The sequence below is a fragment of the Leguminivora glycinivorella genome, chromosome 12 (assembly GCF_023078275.1).
Source record: "Leguminivora glycinivorella isolate SPB_JAAS2020 chromosome 12, LegGlyc_1.1, whole genome shotgun sequence".
Taxonomy (NCBI): Eukaryota; Metazoa; Arthropoda; class Insecta; order Lepidoptera; family Tortricidae; genus Leguminivora; species Leguminivora glycinivorella.
In genome coordinates, this window is record NC_062982.1 from 22,104,843 (window position 1) to 22,114,756 (window position 9,914).

At 40.6% G+C, this 9,914-nt stretch overlaps 1 long non-coding RNA gene across 1 annotated transcript; it reads left to right on the top strand.

Moving 5' to 3' along the window:
• Window positions 1–217: 217 nt before the first annotated feature.
• Window positions 218–2,364, top strand: LOC125231807. Its single transcript, XR_007177671.1, has 3 exons — window positions 218–487; window positions 613–1,560; window positions 1,884–2,364. It is a non-coding gene; the product is annotated as an uncharacterized LOC125231807 (long non-coding RNA).
• Window positions 2,365–9,914: the final 7,550 nt, after the last annotated feature.

A 9,914-nucleotide genomic window follows, 5' to 3' on the forward strand; every position in this document is an offset into this window, starting at 1 on the left:
TTACACAACACAAAAATATAGGTACATACATAATAATTGCCACGAAATGGTCCCGACTCAGCATGGTGTTAGCCTGGGGGGGCCAACGCTGATCTTCCGTCGGGGCCATTGCGAGTGAAAACACGGAAAGCACACACACATCACAAACAGGATAAAAAGTTGCAAAAAAGTACACAATTTAAAATAAGACAATATTTCCAGAGTTTATAATTATACATTAAAATAAAGGGAACAAAACAATGACAAACATTTTTAAGTGTGAACGCGACCATAATTTAACGTCAACAGCTAACAGCATCTGTGGCAACACACCAATGACGTATAGCTGTCAGCTGAAGAAGCAAAAATAACAAATATGGCCGCAGTTCATCATAGCAATCTTTTATGGCAGAAAAGTCGAAAAATATTAACAAAGACAACATTTATTGGGACTACACTTGAATAATTTTATGTGAAAGGGCGTTTGCTAACTGGGACAAAAACTATGGTAAGTAACGCAGCGTGTGGAGTGTTTTAAATGAAGCTCGTCTCGAGTCTTAGGCATTCCTCGTTCATTTGGTGTTCAAGCATGGATTTTTTTAAAGTTAACTTGAAACTATGAATGCTTTGCAGGTTCCTGATCGGAGGAGGTATATTATTCCAGCAACGGCTCGCTGAATAGGAATAACTGCCCCGGAAGGCTGCCGATGCGTGCCTAGGAGTAAGAAGTCGAGTCTCAGACCGCCGGCCCCCTCGTGGCCTACGTATGGACAGCTTCTCGTATAGATATATGGGAGACTGATACTTTATCACTCCAAAGAGTAAAGTGGCAAGGTGAAGCTTACGGCGGTGGTGCATTTTCAGCATGTAGTGCTGATTAAGGAAAGGTGACACATGGGCCCGCAGTGGTATAGAAAAACAAAAACGGGCACAAGCGTTTTGGACACGCTGTATAAGTCGCTTGGTTTTATAAAGGAGACGTGGTCCAAATACAACATCCATGTAATTTAACTTCGACAATACAAGTGACTCTACTAACCTAATACGCAGTGTTTCATTAATGAATGGTCTAATCTTATATAGAACTCTGAGTTTATAAAAGCAATTCCTGACTACATCAGCGATATGTTTCTCAAAGCGAAGACTATTATCCATTATAAGGCCCAAATTCCTGGTTTCATAAACTTGTTCTATGGGCTCTCCCAGCAGTGTGACTGTTATGGAAGGTGTGATATGAGCCAACTGGTATTTGCTTCCAAAGACTAGATACTTCGTCTTGTTTGGATTTAGCAGCAGGCAGTTATCTGATGCCCAAGAGGCTATGTTACTGAGATCAGTATTAAGTTTGAAAATGGCATCATCAATATCTGATGGCTTACATGAGATATAAACCTGAACATCATCTGCATAAATGTGGTACTTACAATGAGTGATGCAAGATCCGATGTCAGCGGAGTACAAGATAAATAAAATTGGCCCGAGGATCGAGCCCTGGGGAACGCCCCTGGTTAAGCTAATTGGGTCAGAGGTTAAGGTGGAGCCGTTACAGTTAATTTTCACGAATTGGTTGCGCTTACTAAGGTAACTTCCAAACCATCTTACAGTTTTGTTCCCAAAACCATAAAAACTTAACTTTGACAGTAGTAGGTCTATATTCAAACAGTCGAAAGCCCTGGAAAAGTCAAGTAGGACTAACAGAGTACACATTCCCTTATCTTGAGAGCACAATATATCATCAGTGACATTCAGTAAAGCTGTGGTTGTACTTCGACCCTTTCTGAAACCCGACTGCACATCCGGTAGAATATTGTTGCTCTCAAGATACTTTGTGAGCTGAAAACACACAGCCTTTTCCAATATTTTGGAAATACAGGGTAATATGCTAATTGGTCTAAGGTCTCTAGGTTCTGATGGGTTAGCCGTTTTAGGCAGCGGCTGCACGACGGCCATCTTCCAGGCACTGGGAAATGTGGAAGTCATTATGGAGGTATTAATTATTTTTGTTATTAAATCAGTAGTATGTGGCAGCGTCATAAGTAGCATATTTAGAGTTATCCCATCTGACCCCTCCGCATTTGACTTTAAACTCTTAATAATCTTTAACATATTTTCTGAGGTGATAGACTCTAATTCAAAAATTGAGTCACAATACCTATGGTACTCAAAATGTGTCAATACAGATATGGGTAATACAGGATTATCCGGTAAAGCCAAAAAGTGTTTATTTATGATGGTGGGGTCATTAAAGTAAGATGGTAATTCTATGTTTTTATTTGGTAAAATAGTTGATTTAAGGGATTTCCAGAGTAATTTAGAATTGTGAATTTTATTATTTATATTTTGATTTATATATGCTTGTTTTTCAGTAAATAAAGCTTTGTTTACAAGTGACTTCAGGTCCTTATAATACTTTTTTTGCTCTCAGTTTGATCCCTGTGGTAATCAGCCGCTGCACTATCTCTCAAACGCATCATGAGCCTGACTGTGTCAGTAATCCAGGGGTATGAAGGCCCCTTAACAGTAATGGATTTAAGTGGAGCATGGAAGTCAAAAATGAAAAGAACTAATTGATTAAAAGCTACAACCATAGCATCCACATCATCCAGCTCCGACACCAGGTCCCACCTCACACACCGTAAGACAACATCTAGCTTTTGTAAGTCTATGTTTTTAAAAGACCTACAGGTTATGTTATATGGTCTAGGTTTTTCAAGTTTAATGGAGAACTCACAGGCCACTAGGCAGTGCCCATACAAGGATCCCACATGTTCTATAGTTATATGCTTAGCTTTCAAATCAGTGCAGACCACATCGATCAACGTCTGGCTGGACTCGGTAAAGTGTGTAGCTTGTGTAACTAACTGGGATAGATTAAAACTGTTTAAAAATGTATTAAATTTAGAAATTTTAATGTCAAGGTAATTAAGTAAATCTATATTGAAATCACCTACTAACACTAAATGATCAAAGTCGGGTATAGAGCTAATAGAGTCAGAAATAGCGTCGAAAAACAAATCAATGTCTGTCCATGGTGGGCGGTAAGCCGTACCGATGACCAATTTCTTACCATTAAGGGTCAGAGTGATCCACATCTGTTCAATCATTCTGTGTAACGGATCAACGGGGTGTGGCCAAGTGCGAGCATTAACATTACGCTTTATATAGAAACCTACGCCGCCCCCGCGCGATCGAGTGCCTTGTGGCCTCGGTATATGGCGCAGTCTGTACCCAGGAATAACCGGCGCTCGTCCATCCTCATGATCCCTAAGCCACGTCTCATTTATAGCCAGCACATCAGCATCCAACCGGGTGACAGCCACAGCGATATCGTCATGGTTAGTACCTAGGGAGCCTGCATTGAACAAACCTATTTTTAAAGTCTTGCTACACATTAATTAAACTTGAGTTGACTACAGAGGAGGAAAATGCTGCATACAAGTGTATCGAGCCACAGTCAAGACAATACATAAATGACAAAATGTAGTAATAATACTTTAAAGTGAAATTCACAACGCCATTCCATCCGTACAATAAAGGCAGTTGGAAAAATGTTACTGCGTAATATCCTAGCAACCAGTACCATTGCAAAAAACCTTGGCGAGATCAGACTCTGCCCGGATACGGTGAGCAGGTGTATCTTTACCACGGCGCACATACACCCGTCCGTCCTTTGTCCAGTGGTACCGCCATTCCAACCGCCTACATTCCTGCCGAGCAAGATAAAAGAGCGTTCTATTTTGCCTAGTTAAACGCTCGTTTACGTAGAACCTGCTCGGGGCACCCGGCAGGCCGAAGTCCGATGTGTCAGCCCCTCGACGCACGCGGGCAGCACGCAGCATATCGGCGCGCGGCCCGCGCCTGGCCAGCCGCACGACGAGCGGGCGCGGGCGCACGTCAGCAGCAGCGCCGCCCTCCGCCGCGCCACCTAGCGGGCTCGGAGCGTCAACTGAGTTTGCCTGATGACGGCGCGCTCCCATGCGTTCAGCGAATACTATGTCCCGCTCATCGATACTAACACCGAGCCTCGTCGCCACCAGGCAGACTAGATGAGATGTAGACTCGTTGGGTTGCTCCGGTATGCCCGTGATTTCGACGTCACCGAGGAGAAGGTCTTGCTCTCGGTCGCAGAGCTCCTGTTTTAAGCTGGCGACTGTCTCAGCTAACTCGCTATCGACGGTGACTGCTGGCTGCACCTCCGCCCGCTCCTCTAATCGTTTGACCTTCTCCTCGATGATGTCCAGACGACTACTGAAAAGCCGGTTAAGCTCCTCCACCTCGCGGCGCAGGCCCGCAACCTGGTCGTGCACGGAGCCAAAATCCGCACGAAGCAAGCGGAGCTCCTCGGCTATGTCAAGCTGCTGGTCAGGCTGCATGTCATCATCAGCGGCGATGCTGGACTTTATGGGCGTGTTATCAGAGTTGTCACGCTTCGCCGCCTTACACGCCGGACATACCCAGGTGGCAGGTACCCGAGCATTTATGCCCATGCCCACACATGCTTTGTGGTAAATAAGGCCGCAGCCACATTTCGCATTGCCTGTCGTCGCGATGGGTTTGCCGCAAGCCGCTCCGCAGTTAACCATTGTGCTCGCTCGATTTAGTATCAGTCCCAAGAAGTTCCTACGGCGGCCGATAGATGGCACTGACAAATGAATGTCTGTACGTATAGAAATATATTGCTTAGATTTTAATTAGGTTTATAATGTTTATTTATTTATAGCCTTATATAATTTGTAATATTGTTTATTAAAAGAAAAACACGAAAGTCTAAAACAATCAGCTGCTTTTATTGTTTATCTACGTCTACCCACCACACGCAGAATGTCACACAGTGATAAGCACAAATAAATATGCTATAAAACGCACTATCACAAGCGCACGGCGGGCTGCGCACACTCACACCACCGTACAGCACACCGATGCACACTTCTGCAGCTACGGGTGCAGGTAAATGGTAAGGTATTTGTTTGTATCGTAATTATAAGCACGAGCGTAACAGAGTGTGATACCGTCCGTGACGTCACTCGTTTATTTGCTCAGGATACAAGGATATTTATTTTTAAGCGCGCACACATGCAATATTTACTCACACAGGCAGTTCTTTTAACACGTCCTTACATAATAACCTTCCATGTGTCCAAGGAGTCTTCACGATTGATGCTCGATCAAATCATGATCAGATCTCCAAGGATTCCCTACCTGCCTTGTACCCTGGCGTACCTTTGCTATACCAAATCTCAAATATATTTATTTTCCACAGTATAATGTCATTTGCCGTGATTATTATATTGTTAAATCCGTGTAAACATATTATAGTCAATTCCGAGAAAAAAAAATCTGAAACATCCAAGTACATTATTATTTCTTAACAATCTAGTTCTAAATACTAATTTTTAGTTTAATATGGTCAAAAGTCGGTAAGATTATAATTATATGCAATTACCAAGTTAAATACGATAAATTTGAAATAATCTAAATTATTGCACAATACATTAATAATGCATTATGTTGAAATTGAAATTCGAGACGTAATAACAGAAGCTACATACCGATCCCTTATATGTGAACACGTGTCGCGGATGACACGGCCCACCTGTACGCTATGACGAATGTTGTATCCAAGTGCACGAAATCATTTGTTAAGTTTACCAATTTGAATTACTGAATGCAAAGTAGAGATCGAATGATGTAATATTAAAACGTGCCGTACTTTTAACCATATTACTATTTCGTCATCAAGCAGCATTTAATTAGATTCCACATAATATTTAATTTTCATATGCATTGTATTCCTACATCGCAATATTATTAAACTTAATTTCCGTAAATAATAGCAATTGCTAATATTACGTACGTACACACAGACACAATTTTGAAACTTATTTTTTATTACCTACTCAAAAAACGAAATTTAAAATAGTTATCTAATGAAAATAATGCATATAACACGCTTCATATTTATTTTAAACATAAGAAGAAACTGTCAATCAACTGCTTATACTTAGTTAATACTAAAACCATATAACCACCTAGTTTAGATTACGACCATTTCATGACCGTTGTGTGGCGGGACCAGGACTTCGTGTCCAGTCTCCTCGTTGTCGCGTCCAACGTCGGCAAGGCCACGCCCGGGGTCCGTGACGCGAACAATCTCCCAGCTGCAACGTCCAACTTACAACTTGCCAATTTCGTTTATTCGAAAAAAAAAAGATTTATTTTCAAAATCTCCTGATAACACGAGTCTCTTAAGTAGGTATTAGAAATGTAATTTAGTCCACACTGCACATTTTTTTTTTATTTGCAATAAGCACCAATCCGTAACTTTGGATTTAGTCTCTGTAATCTTTTCACTTTCACTATAATTATGATACTCATATATTTGATATATTAGTCCAATAACACCAATCCGTAAGTTCTATTTATTCTCTTAAAACTTTTCACTGTCACTATAAATATAGAGGTATAACAGTCCTTTTCATTCACTTAGAGTTCCAAATATTTATTCACGAAAGTTCACGGTCATTAATACTAGATATTTGTTCCTGATGTAGTGGTAAGACATATATTCATTGTATACTCAACCTTATGTACTCTATATAACCATGCCTTGTACCCAATACAGTTCAGTTAGAGCCTAATGTTTGTTTGATTCACATCCTTCCCAACGTCCTCCGTACATGGCGACCGTGACAGGTTGTCGACCCTCTCGGATCCACGCGTCGTGCCTAATACGGATATGAGACCGTTCTCTATCTATAGGCGGATACATAGATCACTTACGAAGTAACGATGATTCAAATTCAGTTTTGTGATCTTAAAGTGACAGACGTGTGTGTGCATTCGATAAATATACCAGCAAAATGGGAAAGCAGCAATCCAAGTCCGAAGAAACAATAGTGGTGCAGAACGCCGCGGGAGGCAATAACAACGCTTCCGTTGAAGAACTTAAATTTCACATTACAACAACTAACATATTGTTGTCTATAATAGTGTTATCCATAATTTTGGGTCTACTCTACTCCATTATCAAGCTGTATCGGAAGTGCCACGTGGGATGGATAACGCGAGAAATTCATCGCAATACCTTACGGAGATCAGTATTTCGCCGTGCACCAGCGGACCCCGCAGGCAGTGACGGCGTTCAGCCAAAACTATATCCAAGAGTGCCAGGGGTATAATACGGTGATTAATGTGATTCTAAGAAGTGAATAAGAATGTTGGAATCTAAATTTCAAATTTGAAACATTTTACAAGTCTACATCTTTTGATAGGGATGGAGCATTGAACTTGCAATTACGAAAGTAGGTACAGTGCACGCGCCACCGCCGCCATACGACACCACTCGTGCCCGATGTTTGCCGCGCGTCCGTAAATGGTCACCGAATGATTCATTGAGTGCTCAACGTTTGATGAACTTTAATTTGATCCGGGAGTTAAGTGAACTTAATTGCATTCCATTTTCATAAAGTGAAGTGATAGTGCTAAATGGTAAATATGAAAGTGCAACATAGAAACTGTAAGTAGATTAGAAAGTTACTTATAACTCACCCCGATGGGAATATATAGCACTGTAATGTTAAATGTCTTTCAATTAAAGACGTTCGATTGATTAGTATTATATCGATCATATATTTATGGCAAGTATCTTAGAATTACTGTTTAATGAGTTGAGGGACGTAAGGACGTACCTAATTAAAATAGGCCCATCCAGAAGGACAGGTCAAATCTTACAAAAAAAAAGTAACGAAGCGCACGCGATATATGAGCGATATACTACGAGTTTATTAGATATTGACGCTCAAATTACTTCAGGGATTATAAGCGGGAAAGATTTACCCGTTTTGGAGAAATTTAACGAGAAAATAATATCATTATATGACGAGATAGTAAATTTATGTAAGGATATTCCAGTGAACGGAGCCAGCGAGATAAATAGTATAACCATGTCGACATTCGATTTAAAGACGGCCTTGAGCCTTCTGCCATGCATGACAGATGAAGAAAATGCTACTAAGCAATTAATAGATAATATTGAATATTATGATTCAATTCTCACTGACTCTGGGTGTAAGAAAAATTTAATAAACTTCGTTTTAAAGAGTAGATTGTCACAGGCTGCCAAACTTAAAATGAAGACTAAATATGACACCGTACAAACTTTGATTTTGGACATGAGGGCAGAATTATTGCCAAAAAAGGCAGCCACGGCTATCCAGAGTAGGATGCAAAAAATTAGACAAAATGATTTATCGGTTTTAGACTACGGGAAGGAGTTGACAAACTTATTTGTTGACCTTACGGTTACACAAGCCGATGGGAACACGACTTGTTACGATATTTTGAAACCAATTAATGAGAAATATGCAATCAAACAATTTGCCGACGGCTTACGGAACCGTAGATTAAGCACAATAATTTCAGCAAGGAATTATACCTCCCTCAAGGATGCGATTCAAGGCGCTCAGGACGAAGAAATGGGCACAACTGTCACATCGGGAGAAATAATGGGTATGTATAAAAATACCTATTTCTATTCAGACAGAGGTAATAGGAACGGATACAGGGGATTCCGGGGGGCGGCCACAGGGTTGCCTCCGGTTCCAGAGGCCGCAGCTACGAATATTCGAATCAAAGTCGCGAATGGCGACGACAGCCACAACCATCTACGTCACGAGCTCAGAATCTGCAGACCCGCCCAAACAGAGGTACGTATACCCAACGCTATCAAGGAACGCGTCCTCAACATGATCTTAACATTATGACCGAACCGGTGGATGATAACTCAGACGATGCAAACCTCGTACCGGAAGTCCCAAATCAGTTTTTTCGTGACTAAACCAGAACATACAATTTTAGCCACTGACAGCGACTGTTACGTACACCTTTCGTCAGTATCCTATCTAGCAGATTCTGGGGCATCGTTGTCTGCTATCAAATATAGACATGTAGCTAAACACAAAATTCCAATCCACACTGAGAGCATAGTCATAAATGGAGTCGGTGGAAGGGCAGGAACGATAGGATATGTCTACCTTACTCTCAAATTGGGAGACAGGGATGTGCAACATAAGTTCCACGTATTCAGAACATTGCCGGTGGAATCGGACGGCATATTAGGTCGCGACTTTTTAAGGAAGTATAAAGCTAATATAGATTTCGAATATAATAAATTAAGATTAAAAATAAATGCTGAAACATTTATTTCTATACCTATAACGACAGTCTGTAATACAGCAATAAATATTCCCAAAAGGTGCGAATCAGTACACTATGTAGAAACAGAATTTAACGAGGATTGTGTAGTTTGTTCAGACACAATACAAGAAGGCATATACGTAGCAAATTCAATTGCGACACCCGTCAATGGAGTGATACCGATAAGAATATTAAATGTTACTGACACTGATATATCATTGGAAAGCATAACACCCACGATTCATAACCTTAATGGCTACGATTTATGCGCTTTTGGTAACGTAACAAAAAATGCTGATAGAGTTAAACATTTATTTGAAAAACTAAAGCTAAGCCACCTCAATAAAGAAGAACAATTGACAATCGAGAGTATATGTGCAAAATATGCGGATATTTTCCATTTACCTGGAGACTCTCTAACTACCACAGACATATATCAACACTCCATTACTTTGAAACCAAATACCCAGCCAATATTCACAAAGCCTTATAGGTTACCATTTTCTCAAAGGGCAGAAGTTAGGCGTCAATTAGATAAAATGCTTGAAGAAGGTATAATAGAACCCAGTAAAAGCGAATGGTCTAGCCCAATATTATTAGTCCCTAAGAAGTTGGACGAAAACGGCAAAAAACAGTGGCGTCTAGTAGTAGACTATAGAAAACTGAATAATACTATTGAAGATGACAAATTTCCACTGCCGAATATTACTGAAATCTTGGAATCATTATCTGGAAGCATA